Here is a 1,442-nt window from a genome sequence, read left to right as displayed (position 1 = left end):
CTTTCTCAGGAAACAAGTCCAAGTTATTAAAGAGACCTGTACAGCAATTGTATCCACTTGAAGTGAAAGAGTCACAACCAGGACAGTTAAGAGCCAGTAGTCCTACTGAAGTGATAATAGGTAACATAAAAACTTGTGTGAAGCATGATTTAAGCAACCAAGAATGTGATACTGTCTCTATTGAGAAACAGGAGGTTCCAGCTAAAGGGACTTGAAGATCTCATAGAGCTGCTTCTTCTAAAGCTAGAGTACGAATCATAGCTCATTTGATACAATAACTAATTATCATGAGATCAACTTAGTATTGTACATGTAATATTATGATTGGTGTATGTATTGATTATTATTATCCTTATCTTTGTTTTGTAATAGTCGAGTGACTAGCATTAATAATTATTGTTAATGCTAGCCAACGGGAGAGTGTGAGTGATGTGTGTGTAATCTCATTACTATTCATATAACTTATGTATTTTTGTGAGCATGCTCAGTAGTGAGTGTGACTTCTTGCTGTGAGAATTTTTGTTGAGAAAGAAGAGATTTGTTTTAAAGAGAGAAAGATCTCTTTAGGTTGAGTAATTGTGAACTGCTCTTGCCTCGACGCTCTGAGAAGAATCTGGAGAACAAGAATACTCACAGCAATCTACTGGCTTCATACTTCTCGATATATTGAGTCAATTGCAAACGAAAGTATTGCGACAAATAGAACTAGCAACTGTAGTAGATATAGGTGTGTCCTTTGTGAAAGCCATTTACAATTTAGAAGGTGATACAACACTATCTTTTAAATGTTATGAAGAGATATGGAAGCTCAGAAACACTCTTTATACCAAGCACTATCCGAATCTTAAAGCCATAGTTAAAGGGACTTGTGCCTATGATTCAGCAGCACTGACAGAACTTGTGGATTGTGGATTATCTTGTGTTCAACTAGGACTTGAATATTTTAATTCCAAATTTGGCAAAAAGAGAGTGTTTATTCAATTACAGTTTTCAAGGTAGCAAGGCTATTGCATCCTATTCCAGTAACTCAAATTAAACCAACTGCTGATGACATAGATGAGCTAAAGGTGTGTTCTTTTCTTTCCCTTTTAGAAATGGAACAACTGAATGCTGAACCTCCAACATACTTGACTAAAGAATCTGATAATACAGTAGATAATTGAAATTTCGATATTTTTAAATGGTGGACAACAAATTGCACTGGTCTACCATTATGGTCAAAATAAGATAAGGACATTTTCTAATCTAACCATCTAGTGCATCAGCAGAACAAGTTTTCTCCATACTCAACAGATTTCAGAACATGCAAAGTAATTCACTTGAGGATTACACTGAGTCGTCAGTAATGTTACAATATGACTATGACAGATGAATTATGAATGATGGTATTATTTAAAATGATTTCTTTGGTATTATCTGAGCATAATAATAGGAACAAAGGC

The sequence above is a fragment of the Amphimedon queenslandica genome, unplaced genomic scaffold (genome assembly GCF_000090795.2).
Source record: "Amphimedon queenslandica unplaced genomic scaffold, v1.1 AMPQUscaffold_13279, whole genome shotgun sequence".
NCBI classification, from domain to species: domain Eukaryota; kingdom Metazoa; phylum Porifera; class Demospongiae; order Haplosclerida; family Niphatidae; genus Amphimedon; species Amphimedon queenslandica.
This window is presented reverse-complemented; position numbering follows the sequence as displayed.